Below are 15,563 nucleotides of genomic sequence, written 5' to 3'. Positions count from 1 at the left end.
AACATTATCAGAATGTGGCAGAAAAAGCTGCCGTAAAAATTGCTCAAAATAAGTACAAGAAAAGAAGAGGAAAAGTACATAAAAGTATAACCTCAGCTTCTGTAAACTGGGATCCCGATACTTGGGATGGGGATGTGTGGGATTCATCTTCATCATCTGATGAGGAGGATTACCATAAAGGGAAGATTCAGGCTAATCCCGTGAGGAGGCGCTTAGAGAGGACAGAGAATGAGATCATCCGGGAACATGTCCGGGATGGTCAGGGGAATCTGCAATATGACGAAGATGGTAATGCCATCACAAATGAGAGAACGATCCCTCATGTAAAAAAATCGAGTAACCATTGAAGATTACTCTCAGGGAGAAGTTGATAGCATTTTAACACAGTTTAGACAAAAACCAGGAGAAGGAGAAATTCCCTGGTTGGTCAGGGTGCACGATCTCGGAGGAGGTGGAGTGCACTTTGACGCCGGAGACGTGGCAAAATTTGTCACCATGTCTCGGGACCCAGAGATTCAGAGGTCAATAAATTATTCTTATATTATAATTATTCAGAGATCAATAAAAAATTATTTTGTTGATCATAATGAGCATGGTACTCAAAACTTAATCATGATCTTAGCCCATGCTTTTCTGGACAAATACCCATCAGAAGCAGACTTTCCTATCAATGATAAACCTTGGTATACCTTAAAAGATGGTATGGAAAGGCTGAAGGAAGAAGCAATGAGGAATGCTCTTCCTCTTTTGGGAATGGATGATGATTATCTTCAGTACCCATTAACAGCCAGCATAAGAAATAGGCTGGTTAAACATGCTCCTCCAGCATACAAAACAGTTATTTTAACCTTAACTGTAGCGCTGACTGGAGAATCAATCGGTGTAGTTCTAGGGAGGATGAGGGAGTTACAGGATATGGGACAGTGGGATAAATCATCCCCTGGAGGCCATGTTGGTAACAGTAAGCCAAACAATCCTGATTGGAAAAAGAAATCAGTAGGCGAGGCCCCACGGGTGTCTCGCAAAGACATGTTCCAGGCTTTGCTTAAAGCCGGGATCAATAAGGAAAGGATTGATGGAAAGGAGACAGGAGAATTATGGAAGTTGTACAAACAGAAAGTTCTATCTGCAAAGAAAGTGACCACTACAAATATGGAAGGGGGTTCAAAAAACCCCAAGGTAAAGAAATCAGAGGAAAAAGGGGAAAAAACCCCAAAGAAAGTGTCTTGGGAAGATTTTCAGTCAGTTTATCCATGGGAAGAACTGGCTGCAGCCGTGGCCACAAAGGTTACGGAAGGAAGGGCTAATACACAGACTGAAGTCTGTGTAAATGAAAGTTCAGAAGGAAGTGATTTACCATAGGTAGCCAGCCAAGCCCCCCTATTGATAAAAAGGGATGAACGTCCCTACGTCAATCTTAGCATACATTGGAAAGGGGGAAATGTTCAAAGAGTCCCAGCTTTGATTGACACGGGGGCGGAGGCTACTTTAATTCAGGGAAACCCAGAAAAAATAAAAGGACCTAGAGTAAAAATTGCTGGACTAGGTGGTCAAGTGATCACCGGGGTTCAGACACAGGTAGCTTTGAAGATAGGTAATTTACCTATCAAGAAGTATACGGTGCTGGTAGTTCCTATACCAGAATATATTTTGGGAATTGATGTCCTAGAAGGGATGACTCTTAATCTAACAGAAGGAAAATTCTCCTTTGGGATTAAGTCTTGTCATAAGGAAATGCGACCAGTGGTGGTGGGCAAAGTCAAAATGCCCCCTGTACATGTGCCTCCAGCTACAAAAATGGTAGCTATGAAACAATATCGAATACCAGGAGGTCACAGAGAGAGATAGGAGAAACCATTAAAGAATTGGTAGAAACTGGGGTAATGCGCCCTACTACTACCGCATGGAATAATCCTGTCTGGCCAGTTAAAAAGAGTGATGGCTCCTGGCGCATGACAGTTGATTATAGGGAGTTAAACAAGAATACTCCTCCCTTGACAGCTGCAGTTCCGGATACAATAATGATTGTGGAAAATATTCAGACTCACTCTGGAACTTGGTATGCAGTAATTGATTTGGCAAATGCTTTCTTTACTATACCTATAGAAGAGAAGGTTCAAGATCAATTTGCATTCACTTGGTTAGGAAGACAATATACCTTTACCAGGTTACCCCAAGGATGGCTACATAGCCCCACAATCTGTCACCGGACGGTGGCAGAGCATTTGGATGGATTTGATCTACCATCAGAAATGCAGATCTCACATTATATCGATGATATAATGATACAAGGACAAGATGAACAAAGTGTGAAAGATCAATTGACAAAACTGATTGCTCATATGAGAAGTAAAGGATGGGAAATCAATGATGCCAAGGTTCAAGGACCGTCTCAGATGGTAAAATTTCTAGGGATTCAGTGGAACAAGGGGCACAGAGAGATCTTGCCCAATGCCAGACAGAAAATTATTAATTTCCCGGTCCCTAAATCCAAACAAGAGACTCAGTCTTATATTGGATTGTTTGGTTTTTGGAGACAACATATCCCTCATTTGGGACAAATGTTGGCTCCTTTGTACAAAGTAACGAGGAAAAAATATGAGTTCCACTGGGGAGAGGAACAACAAAATGCGTTTGAGATGGTCAAGGAAGCGATACAACAAGCCGTGGATCTATGGCCAATGTTGTCAGGACCCGTGGAGCTGCATGTGTCAGTTCAACATATGTATGCCAATTGGTCACTTTGGCAAAAACAAGGGGGAAAAAAAAGAGTTCCTCTTAGATTTTGGAATAGAAAATTACCAGATGCAGGAGAAAAATACACTCCTTTTGAACAGCAATTGTTAGCTTGTTATTGGGCTCTGGTAGAGACCGAACAATTAGCCATTGAACATGAGGTATTGCTGAGACCAGCAATACCCATAATGCAGTGGGTGTTGTCCAATCCTAAAACTAATAGGGTGGGGCATGCCCAGGAGCAAAGTATCATTAAATGGAAATGGTACATTTCGGAAAGGGCCAAGAAGGGAGAAGGCGGGATCGCCACTCTACATGAGAAAGTGGCAGAGGTAGCTGAGGAAACATCTTTTCCCAGCAAAGCTGCCATGCTAGAAGTATCCCCGGTGAAGTGGGGGAAAGCATATGAAGATTTAACTGAACCACAACAAACACATGCATGGTTCACAGACGGATCGGCCCGTTATGTGAGTGGGAAAAGGTTGTGGAAAAGTGTTGCATATAATCCCAGATTGGAAAAAATGTCTATCAGTAGAAGGGGAAGGCAAAAGCAGCCAATATGCAGAACTCTATGCCATATTCTTGGCATTATCTTTTGAACAAGGAAAAGAGTGTCATCTTTTTACTGATTCCTGGTCAGTAGCAAATGGATTAGCCACATGGATGATGGGATGGAAAAAACACAATTGGTTAATTCATGGAAAAGAGATTTGGGGCAAGGAAGTGTGGCAAGAGATTGAAGAGATTATTCAATTTACCAAGACCACTGTATTTCATGTCGATGCTCATGTCCCTACTAACTCACTTGAACGTTTGTTTAATTCAGAAGCAGATAAAGCAGCAGCCATCAGACAAGTCAGTCCAACAGGTGACAAGGAAAAAGAGGCATGGTTGCAAGGTACAGCTGTTTGGGCACACCAGAAAAGTGGACATTTGGGAGAAAAAGCCACTTACAGGTGGGCTCAGGAAAGGGGTGTGCCTCTTACTCTTGATATCATTAAAGAAACCATTCTACACTGTCCAGTGTGCCAACATTCACAAAAGAGGGAGGTTCCACATACAGTAATGGGACACATAGGTCGAGGACAATTACCTGCACAAATTTGGCAGATGGATTTCATTGGCCCATTGCCAGAGAGTAGAGGGTGTAAATACGTCTGCACTGCAGTAGACACATACTCAGGTTTGATGGTGGGTTTTCCCTGTAAGGCAGCAACCCAGTGGAGTACTGAGAGAACTTTAGAAATCATCACTTAATACTATGGAGTTCCATTGCAGGTACAATCAGATAATGGTTCTCATTTTACTGGCCAGAAGATAAAAGATTATGCCCAAGAGCATAACATTCAATGGGTGTATCATATGCCATACTATCCCCAGGCTGCTGGTCTGGTGGAAAGAATGAATGGGTTGTTGAAATCCACCTTGAAAAAAGTAAATCAATCAGACAAACAGTATGGACAATGGAGAGACAATCTCAGTGAAGCCCTACAGATAATAAACAATAGACCTATCACAGATTCTATGACTCCTCTCATGAGGATGTTGACACCAAATCTTACTATTCATGAGGCACACGTAGTGAGTACAATCATTTATTGGAAAGTGGAAGAAGAGGCAAAACTCCCAGAAAGAGTGACACCTTATTCAGCAGGTTTAGACCTCAGTACATTGGAAACTGTCGTGGTACCCCCAGGTAAGGTAAAACCAATTTCAACAGGATTGGGTTGCCAGATGCCAAAGGATCATTATGGTCAAATAGCCACTCGTTCTAGTTTAGCGTTAAAAGGAGCCATAGTGGTGGGAGGGGTAATAGATGCAGATTATCAGGGAGAAATCAAGGTACTGATGTTAAATTTGGGAAATGAACCTTTGATCTTGGTGAAACACCAGAAGGTGGCTCAGATGTTGATAATTCCAATAAACTTGTCTGAGATAAGAGAAGGAACTGCCCCAGCAGAATTAACAATACGGGGTATTAAAGGTTTTGGATCCTCTAATATTACAAATGTAGGAGCAAAAATATGGATTCAAAACCTCCAAGGCCCGCCCTCAGAGGCAGAGGTAATAGCGGTCGGAAAAGATCGTACTCTCCTGATAATGAGACCAGGAGTGGGGAAGTGGGAATATGTCCCACAAGAAAAATGTTATTTACGAGAATAATAGTGTATCTTTATTTGCAGAGGGTGTTGTAAATAAGCGGAATCCATGGTATCGGTTACTGGGAAGAGCTCGATAGTGATGAGATGGAGAAATTCCTGTGTTTGATGTTTGCCTCTTTGGTCGTTGGATGGACAAGTCTACATCAGGAGGATCCTGTGGCGAATGAATTTCTGATGCACCATCACATTTTCAACACACAGATTGCTGGATCTGTGCACATTCTTCGGTTACAGCCACCCGTATCCCTTATCTGGATGTCCCGGTATCGATGGAGGAAATTTTAAAGTAGAAAAGTTATTCTGATCATCTTGCTGATAAAGACACTCGAAGTGTTCGTCTATAGAATACTACAGTACCCATTTCCATAGTGGGATGGATCAATCTTCCATGGTGGCAAGGCAATTTGAATGCAACAGTCACCAATTTGCAATATCTGGCTTTTAAGGGAGGAATTTGGGTACTAAGAAATAAGACTGGACTGACTAACCTGGGATTCATCCCTATGGGGAATATAAAAATAAGTTTTGGGACAGCTATAAATACTGTAGATGCTTTTAAACCCAGCTTAGTGGAAAGGACAATTCATGATATGTATGGCCTTATGCCAATATGTTACTAGTGAAACTTGTAGAAACATATCGGGAAATGTAATGTGTACTGATTCCTTTGAATATCGAGCAAATGCCAAAACACATGATATTCAAGGGAGCTTTTCAGATAATATTGCTTTTAGTTTTAATATACATAGTAGTGAAAGTGATTATATTTGTGATTCAACGTTTATCCAAACAAACCAAGAAATCAAAATTTGTGGCAAACAATATTTCTTGGTCATGGTATTGAATATGAAGGACTGGAGAAAACGGGTTTATTGCCGCGCTAAAAACCACGAGCATGTATAAGTCAAAATATTCTCTTTATTTAGATCATTCCTACGCGTTTCTGAGGCTCATCTGCCTCCTTCCTCAGGGAAAAAGAGTCAGATTCTTTTTCCCTGAGGAAGGAGGCAGATGAGCCTCAGAAACGCGTAGGAATGATCTAAATAAAGAGAATATTTTGACTTATACATGCTCGTGGTTTTTAGCGCGGCAATAAACCAGTTTTCTCCAGTCCTTCATATTCAAAATCTGCTCTATAACGGGGCCGCTGCAGAACCACCCAAGCGCTCATCCATGCTAATAAAGGGGTTGTGACTGGCACAACCCGGCCAGGTGAGTGCACTGTTTTTATCCTCTTTCACTCTGTAAACCGGGTAAAACCCTATTGCGCCTTTCTTGTTTTCCCCACTACAGCACTTGGTCATGGTATGGTATATTCCGAGTGATCTTCTTCTAGTGGAATACTGATGATGGAAAATAATCCCTGGGATCAAGGACCGATTGTGATACCAATGTGATATGACTGAAAGAATGTGTGATTAGATAGGAATCATAAAAGATAGGAGTGATCCCAGATATTATTTGACCTATCAATAATTCAGTATCAAAGAGATGTCCTTTGGAAGGCCGATATGATGACCAAAGAATACATGTCACAGGTTTTTGAAGCAGTTTCAAGATAATGAGGACAGTTCCACTTACCGGAAACTTGTGGTTGGCTTAAAGACAGGTTTAAGGAAGCTTGCATATGAAATTTACGGCTCATTGCAATATTTCACTAACACTATGGTCAAACTGTGGTCGGCCAGTTGTCAACTGGCAGGATGTGCAGGAAATGTGCAGGAAGCTGCCGGTGCCCACAGTAGTTTGTGGTCAAATTACATGAACATGACTCAGCTGTCACATGCTGGTGACCATTTAAACCCAACCTACAAAGTTTTCCTATAAAAATTACACCGGACTCGCTTAATGTTAGGGAAACCTTCCAGGACATTGAAGTGTACGTACGCACTGTTCCTGTGATGCAAGCTGCCATGTTGATTCCTTATCATTAACTCGAGTTCCCTCCGATGTGAAAGGATTGCTACAACATAACGGTAATGTTGATGCATATTTCTGTTATTGTATAAGTTTCTATGACTATAGTTCTAAATGCCTATGTACCATTAACTATTCATGTGCTATTAAAATAAATAGTATCTTGCTATAAAGAATATTAGTATTCGTGCCTGATTAGGATATCAGTGAGCGCTTCGTAAGTACGGGCTTTCAGCCCCCTTTTTAGTAGAATTTAGCAAGACACAGGGGCGACCAGAATGGAATAGAGGGAGGAGAAATTACCAAGGGAAACAAAATAACTGGGACAGACAGAGCAACAAGAACAAACAACGGGGTCGGGCACATGGAAGATTTGTGTCACCCTCGTCCTCTGGGGCATTCTATCAATTTGGTGGACAACAAAGGACCCCAGACAACACTGCCCCCGCCACCACCCCTCTCCCTCCCTGGCCCCTTACCTTTTGGCCCGTATCAACCACCACAGACGTCTTTTTTAGGACGAGACCCATAGAACCTGAGAAATCAGATGCAAAGAAACCCTCGGAAAAAATAGATCCCTCTAGACTCACAGACAATCAGATTGTCAACCTGTCTAGTTACTGCCTCTCTGATGTTGAAAAACGAGTTTTGAGCTTTGGATTGTCGGTCGTTCCTGCAACTAGGTATGACCCCTTCAACTGGGTAAAGGACATCGAATTATTTTTGAGAAAACTTAAATGGAAAAAATTCTTTGCACACAATGACGAATTAGAATGCGCACCGGCTTGGCATCCCTAGGAACATGCTGGTGGATGTCAGAATACTCTCTACTTTGAGTGATGTTAATGGGGAACATACGGGAATAGGACCATTCACTAACCTGAAACCCAAAAATAAGAAAATGCCACCCAACTCAGAATCAAGTAGTCTTGACATCTTTTCCAAATTAGTCACCAATGATCTTCGAGCCATTCAACCAAAAATACAGTCAGACAAGTCCAACTTGACATTTGAGGAATGGCAGGCACTGACTAACCTTGAGAGTAACACACAAATCACCATTAAACCTTCCGACAAAGGAGGTAATATAGTAATTATGGACACAGTGACTACCCAGCAATGTGCAATAGAATTTTGTCGGACAGGACCACCTGTGAGGTGCTTTCCAGGGACCCTACTCAAAGTTACCTGGAGGAACTACAATTACTGCTTAATAAAGCTTTGGAATCCAAAGTGATTTCAGGTAGAGAATTTGAATTCCTATACCCGAAATTCCCTGTAACAGCAACTTTTTATGCCACCCCCAAAGTGCACAAGGGACTTAATCCACTTAGGGGCCGTCCTATTTTATCAGGGATAGACGCCATGTGCCAGAACTCTAGTATCTATTTAGATATGATCCTATGCCCCTTCGTCACAAGTCTGCCCTCATACATAAGGGGACACCAATGACCTTATGTCCAAGCTGGATGGCATTCTCGAACCAGGTACCCTTCTTGCATCAATAGATGTAGAACAGCTCTATAGTAGCATCCCGCATGATGGGGGCCTGCAGGCAGTTAATTCATTTCTTTCCACACGGAGGACACAGTGTCTTGAACATAGTAGGTTCATTGGGGACCTACTACGATTCATACTTAGACACAATTTTTTTCTTTTTGGAGGCAAATTTTTCCACCAGCTCAGGGGCACGGCAATGGGGAGCCCCTGTGCCTCGACCTACGCCAACATGTTCCTAGGCTGGTGGGAGGATACCCATGTTTTCGAAAACGAGGATGTCATCTTTTCCCCCCATATACAATTTTGGGGGCGCTATATTGATGACATCCACGTACTCTGGACAGGAGAGGAATCCCTGTTCGTACAGTTTCTGGGGAAGCTGAATACCAACAACCTTGGTCTAAGGTTTACCTATGAGATAAATAGGGACTGTTTGGCCTTCCTGGACCTTAAAATCTCAAGGGATACAGGTGGCAACTTGGCTACCACCATATATAGAAAGCCAACAGCAACTAACAGCCTCCTCAGGTGGGAAAGTTACCATCCAGCCCCCCTGAGGAGAGGTATCCCCAAAGGGCAATTCCTCCGCCTGAGAAGAAACTGCTCGTCACTCCACGATTTCGAGTCTAAATCTCTAGATATGAAGAACAGATTTCGGAAGAGGGGTTACCCCCTGCAGATTCTGGAACCTGCGTATAAACATGCTCAGGCAACACAGAGAAGTGAATTACTTAAACCAGTTAAAAGACGGGCAGACAATCAGATGATTAGACTTATAGCCACCTACAATGACCAAAATCCTAAGGTCATGGAGATCCTAAGGCGATACTGGCCTATCTTGAGAGCAGACACTGACATTGGCAAATATATTTCCCCACACCAGAGTGTGACCTTTAGAAGAGGTAGATCTATCAAGGATCACCTCACTTATAGTCACTTTATACCCCCGAAAGGACAAAATACATGGCTAGATCGTAAACCACAGGTAACATTTAAATGTGGGAGATGTACTTACTGCCCCTTTATCAACCAGAGTAAGGAGTTCTCTAATTTTAGTACAGGTAGAACATAGAGAATTAGAGACTTTTCAAACTGTAGAACAGAGGGAGTTGTCTACCTCTGTACCTGCAGTTGCCCCTTGGGTTATATTGGCAAGACCAAGAGGCAGCTGCGGGTAAGGATAGGGGGAGCACTTGGGGGATGTTAGTCACAAAAGGGACACCGCCATTGCCAGACACGTGAACCAGTGCCATCAGGGAAACATCAGGGCCATGTCCTTCCAGGCCATTGAAGTTATTAACAAACCAGCACGTGGAGGTGACTGGGATAAAATAATCCTACAACGTGAGGCAAGGTGGATTTTCCTCCTTGACTCGGTCTCCCCAGGGGGACTCAATGAAAATTTAAGCTACGTCAGCTTCATCTAGTTTTTCCTGGTAGAGTAGACTGGACAGGAGTTTCCTGGTATCCAATCTAATCCCCGCTCTCTCCACCCCCCCTTTTTTCTTCATGTATGCCTCACTAAGGTCATTCATACCTGGGCATTATCTAAAGCTTCAGAGCTTTTAAAAAAAAAAAAAATTTTTGGCTGATGGCTCACATCAATTTTAGGGGAACCACCCTTCTTATTTACTTCCTCCCCCCCCTCTCCTCTACCTCCCCTCCCTCACTAAAGTCTATTAACTGTGGGATACTAAATGAATGAAAATAAATTAATTACATAACATGGCTGCCCCATAACTATACCTGGCAGACCGCCATTCCGTTTAGCACTTCTGGATAGATTTTATATATATATATATATATATATATATATATATATATATATATAAATAAATAATGATTTTACCCTATTCTATCTGGTTACATACGAGATGAGGGAACTACTGCCCCCGCAAGATATAAATTCAACTCACTGCTGAGGAAAGAGGGATGTGCCCATGCATTTATTTGTGCCAATCTTGCAATATTTTGGTATAACCATCTTACCAGACATGTTCATTTCACTTGGCAGCCCCTTATTATGGGGTCATCTATGTATCTATATACTAGATGATTGCTATCAGCACCTTGAACAATTTATACTATTAATCTGTATTACCAGACTATGTGCCATTATGTGTCTCCATTATAACATGGCCCGTATAACTGACTAACACTGCCTCCTGCTGACTTATGCTGGGACTCTTTTCCTCTGTACTATCTGATACAGTTTCAGATCCACAGTGGCATAGGTTTACTTTGTAGTGCGGAGGTGCCGCAAATGAGCTTTTGATACATTCATTCAAGTGATATGCCGGCTTAGTGTCGCTCCTGTGGAGCGATATGTCACATCCGGACGGCAGACACGTCCCCCTTTTCCCTCTAATCTATACTGATAGGCTACTAATCCCTGTCAGCTAGTAAATCATATACACACTGGCCTCGGACATGTGACCCAGAAGGGCACCATCGCCGATTGGTCTCAGCATACTGTCAATCATACAGCCTTAGCAAGGACGGCAGTACTGTGTACCTCACTTCCGGATGCGGGAGGTTTAAATAACTCCCTTTGCTGACTTGGCATACGTGACACAGGGACGAAATTAGTAGTGATGGGCAGTCCGGCTCTTTTTGATGAGCCGGTTCATTCGGCTCGGCTCACCAAAAAGAATCGTCTCTTTCGGCTCAAAAAACGGCTCTTTTTTTTTTAAAAAAAAAACCTCTGCTACACCTTGTGATGATACAGAACCTCCCCTGTACATTGGGAACCTCATTCTACACCCTTGTATGTATCTAGTGAAGCAGTAAAAACAGTCTTTAGAATTATTGTTTCCGTTTCCTCAGATTGTCAGCTCTTCTGGACAGGGCCCGCGCTCCTCTTACCATGGTGGTAACTGCCTGCGTTCCATGGTGAATCGCATTCAGCAGGCTGGTGCCGCCTTCTCCACAATAGGAGTAGGTGGCACTTCATGCTTTATGCGTTCCAAAGTGGAACACAAGCAGTCACTACCTTCTCCTGTGTTTCAGTTTTGGCAAGAACGGAGCTGCGGGGAAACCAGGAGAGGTAAGTACAGATTTATTTTTTAATGAGTACACGCTCGCCAGAGGTTTATGGGGGAGGAGGGGGGTGCATTATAGTCCTATGGCGAGTTGTGAGGCTGCATTATGCTATAGGGAAGGCTGTGAGGCTGCATTATACTATATGGAGGGCTGTGAGGCAGTATTATACTATATGGAGGATAATGGGGGTGCATTATTATAATTGGATGACTATGGGGGACTATGGGATGCATTATAATATATAAATGACTATGAGGGTACATTGTGATATATGGAGGAATATGGGGATGCGTTATAATAATTGGATGACTATGGTGGTGGGAGGGGAACACCATATATACCAGGATAAGGGACATATATACACGGGGCCCATACATATGATCTGACCAACATGTGTGCGCGCGGAGTGTGACAGGTGGGGGAGTGCCCAGGTCTACATTTCACACTGTGGCTCACCAGACTCTAGTTACGCCACTGATAATTACGAAGCGATACAAAATTAAGTGTTTTATAGATGTGTGCAGATGTCAGATCTATTTACATCTAAAAATACCAGGATTTGTTAACAGAAATAGAAAAAAAGTCTTAACTGCGAGAATTGTGACACCACAACACCACAGACACATGCATATAGAGGCTAATGAATATGTTGTATGTAGTCAAACTAGTAAAAAAATATCAATTGTGGTCACAAAAAAAAAAAATCACACACACACACACATGCACACACAGCAGCTTCCACTAAACATTGAAGGAATGGAGACATGGCTTATTAGCAATGATTTTCTCTTTTTTATGTCAGAAAGAAAACTTACAGGGTTAAATGAACAGGTCAGGGGTCATCTGTTCTGTGCACTACACTGGACACTAAGTGCTGACTCTATTACTAACTCTATACAATGATTGAAGCTGTATACACTTCTTTACATATGTTTGGTCTAAAATGCTATTACTTACCCAACAACTGGTCAGGTCTTTACTGTAGTGGTCCTGAACCCTGACTATAATACCTAGAGAAGATGATCATTGTTATCAGCAAACAAGCTGAGGCCCTCTCCTCCTACACATTACCATATGTGCCAGTCGAGGTCAGAAAAACTTAACCCTAGCACATCATTCCCTGGTACTCAATTGTGCCCACTGAACTAAGGAAGAACCACTATGTGTGTATAGCTTTAAGTGTCAGCTCCTGCCCAGAGCTTGTGTTTACTTTACTCTTCTCCTATCTCCTGCTTCCCCCTGAAGCAGAGAGAAAAAAAAAAAAAAAGCGGCTCTTTATGGCTTGTTCACTTTGATGATTCGGCTCATATCGTTCACTTCAAAGAGCCGGCTCAAAGAATCGGCTCGTTCGCGAACGACATCACTAGAAATTAGACTCTACATCTATCCACATAGGACATCCAGCTCCCTGCGGTATAGATGTGCTTCGGTGCTCGGGACCACTGCGTCCTTGCAGGTTGAGCTTTGCTCTGGGAGCAGACTCTGGTAGGTCTTTACACCATTAGGTGTTCTTTTTCCCTTTCAGGGACTGCTATTGCCACCATCTATAGCTTCTCTTCCTTACCTGTCTAGGATTTGAAGTCTGGCAGGAAGATCACTACAGTGATCACGTCCATCCCTCTTTTTATCCCCTAGGCTACAGCAGTGTTTACTGCAACACTCTGCCATCAATCTGGATCGCATTTGAAAAGGACCTGTTTTTACAGGTACATATCAGATGGTCCTCCTATGTACCCCAGATACAATTATGTTCAATACTGGACTATGAATGTTTTTTTGTTTCCATGTAGGAATATATACTGAGTGTACACTGTTGCACTATTGTCAAATTTTTACTGCAAGAAATTGGAACCCTATGCATTTCTTACAGGTAATTTCTGTTTTTTAGAGCCTGCAGACCTCTGAGACCATATATTGAAGTATATATTCATTAATGAATTAGTTTTTATTCATGCAGGATTGTCTGCTGTTCTATTTCTGTCCCTGAATCGGATATCAACCCACTTGCAACTATTGCACAATAAGGGTAGGAATGCTTCTCTTTATTTGGAGATTAGATGTCCTGTATTTTGAATATTAAAAATTATCTATTCCATAGGTGGTTCATAATCTCATATTAACAACCTTCTGACTACAACAAAAGATCAACTAATGCTGTATGAATTATAAGGTACTTAATTTGTCCCTCTCACCCTCCCCCCTTCCCCTTCCCCCGCCAATACCCCCCACCCCCCACACACTGCTAGTGGCTGGTATTTCTACTAAATTTCCTGTCTGCTTCATTTAGAGGCAGATGTGTGATTTGGATGATCTGTTTCAAACTAACGAATCCAAACAAGTGAATATTACACGACTCATCAAAAATCTACCCTAGTGGTTTCAATATTGCCCCATTGACAACTATTATCGTCACGTGAGTCATTTATCCAAGAGTATTCAAATAATATAAAATTCTTTTCTATCTACCCATATCATTAACACTGATAGACACCTCGTTGTCTCTCTTCTCCACTTACAGGTGTCTTCCAGCTACCCCTGATGATCCCCCAGCATTGCGCTAGGTGGGAGAGAAACGCATCGGGAGAGCCTAGGGTGACAGCTTATTTTAGCCGGTCCCCCTGAGCTCCACCTAACAATCACATCTAACCTTCTGACTGGAGACTCTAGTCTAGTCAGGAACCAACTAATAACGCTACTATTTGTTTTTTTGTTTGGTTCGTCCTTGCACTTATTCACCTGGTCTTCTTGGTGGTGGACAATTGTTGGTCAGAGATAGGGACAGAGAGGGTCAGCCAACTGGAACGGGGGGGCGCTCTAAAAATTACAGCACCCTCCGTGGTCAGGAAGGGTGAGCAGAGGCTGCCAGATTAGTAACATTTACCTGTGGCAACCTGTCTATCGCTATGACCTCCTCACGCTGAGCTATCTCTTGCTAACATTCACTAGCACTGTCTTTTCTTCTATGTTGTTTTGGAGAGAGACACTTGGTGTCCTGTTTTAATTACCTAAATTAAAGATTATTATTTTAGAGGTAGTTTTTGTGGTTTTTGCTGACACCATACCTCGCTACTTTATCTATAGTGGTTTCATGTATATTATAAAAAGAAAGAAAACAAGGGTGTAATCAATCATGTGATAATTAATAAAATTGATCAATGTATGTTGGAATACACTGGCTTATATCTTAAAGCTCTTCAATAAATATGACCCCTGAGCCCTTGCTCAGCTGGGGAACCAAAGCACTCAAGGCTGATTCTGTGACTTCCTCCCGTTAACGAAGCATTCACTGGGCACGTGGCATTTACACACAAAATGTACATATTCAGCAGTTTCAGTAACTCAATTCAGTCATGCACCTCGGCACAGTTGCGCAGGCGCAATTCGAACACACACGTTACCGAAGCTTCGGGGCACGAACTGCGTATGTGAAAGTAGCGGAAGCTGCGGTCGGTGTCCCGTTGTCATGGCAGTGAGTCATACTTCCCATCTCGCTTTCTCTCCCTGTCCCTCCTATCCACGTGAGCAGAGCTGAGCTGAGCGCGCTACTTAAAACGGTTCTGACTCTGTGCTGCTGCTAACGTATGGGTCAGCGGCAGCCGCGCTTCACTGGCTGCTGGCACTTTAAACCCGGCACCTGCAGCCCAGTGTGCACTGCTGACTGCTTCTGTGCGGAAGTTCATCTGTGAACGGAGCTACCATGCGACATGCTGAGCTCCTGTCCCACAGATGAAGAGACTGGAGGAAGAGGAGCCACAGCACCAAGGAACGTCACCGGGTCCAGCGCTGTATGTGGGGCCCCCCCCCTCTTCCCGATCTGCATGCCCCCAACCACCCCCACCAGATCTGCATGCCCCCAGCCCCCCCCCACCAGATCTGCATGCCCCCAGCCCACCCCCCCCCACCAGATCTGCATGCCCCCAGCACCCCCCCACCAGATCTGTATGCCTCCAGCCCCCCCCACCAGATCTGCATGCCCCCAGCCCCCCCCACCAGATCTGCATGCCCCCCCCCACCAGATCTGCATGCCCCCATTCCCCCCCCACCAGATCTGCACGCCCCCAGCCCCCCCCTCACCAGATCTGCACGCCCCCAGCCTCCTCCCCACCAGATCTGCAAGCCCCCAGCCCTCCCCCACCAGATCTGCAAGCCCCCAGCCCCCCCCCCACCAGATCTGCAAGCCCCCAGCCCCCCCCCCACCAGATCTGC

At 43.6% G+C, this 15,563-nt stretch overlaps 2 long non-coding RNA genes across 2 annotated transcripts in view; one reads left to right on the top strand and one right to left on the bottom strand.

The window, feature by feature from the left end:
• LOC142250587 (uncharacterized) overlaps positions 1–15,563 on the bottom strand; it is a 45,837-nt gene that overhangs the window by 8,363 nt on the left and 21,911 nt on the right. The gene's annotated exons all lie outside the window — the stretch shown is intronic.
• LOC142250585 (uncharacterized) lies at positions 12,992–14,555 on the top strand. Its single transcript, XR_012725227.1, has 6 exons — positions 12,992–13,063; positions 13,148–13,227; positions 13,315–13,383; positions 13,456–13,527; positions 13,645–13,770; positions 13,876–14,555. It is a non-coding gene; the product is annotated as an uncharacterized LOC142250585 (long non-coding RNA).

The sequence above is a fragment of the Anomaloglossus baeobatrachus genome, chromosome 9 (assembly GCF_048569485.1).
Source record: "Anomaloglossus baeobatrachus isolate aAnoBae1 chromosome 9, aAnoBae1.hap1, whole genome shotgun sequence".
Classification (NCBI taxonomy): domain Eukaryota; kingdom Metazoa; phylum Chordata; class Amphibia; order Anura; family Aromobatidae; genus Anomaloglossus; species Anomaloglossus baeobatrachus.
The sequence above is the reverse complement of the archived record's forward strand: the minus strand, read 5'-3'. Positions and strand labels throughout refer to the sequence as shown.